Source organism: Plasmopara halstedii (assembly GCF_900000015.1).
Source record: "Plasmopara halstedii genome assembly, contig: Scaffold_650, whole genome shotgun sequence".
NCBI lineage: Eukaryota > Oomycota > Peronosporomycetes > Peronosporales > Peronosporaceae > Plasmopara > Plasmopara halstedii.
This window is the reverse complement of record NW_020187567.1, coordinates 2,790,496-2,790,969: the sequence shown is the minus strand read 5'-3', so window position 1 is coordinate 2,790,969 and position 474 is coordinate 2,790,496.

The following is a 474-nucleotide window of genomic DNA, read 5'->3' as shown; positions in this document are numbered from 1 at the left end:
GTCTCCAAAGACCCGCCTTCGGTCCAACCTCCGGACCGAGGTGTGCGTCATGAGATCGACTAGGTTCTGGGAACCAAATACTGCGTAACACGCCAATGGCCCTTGTCCAAGGAGCAGTGCGACGTCATTGACGCCTTTTTCCGTGCGAAGCACGACGCAGGGATGGTACGTGAGAGCAAGACTCCCCATTCGACACCCACGTTTTGTTTTTGGAAGCCGAACGGCAAGCGGCGTATCGTTCAAGCTTACAATGAGCTCAACGCTGCCACCATGCCGGGACAGACGTCGATATCTAGAAAGAAAGTTCTTCAGAACAACAAGGTGGGATGTACGAAGTACAGTGCACTCGACTTGGTCGATGGGTATTACCAATTGCTCATGAGAGCGAGTGATATTCTGCTAACAGCGGTGAGCACTCCGAGCGGCATGTTCTAGGATTGGCTGGTGATGCCCCAAGGGCTGTCGCATGCACGT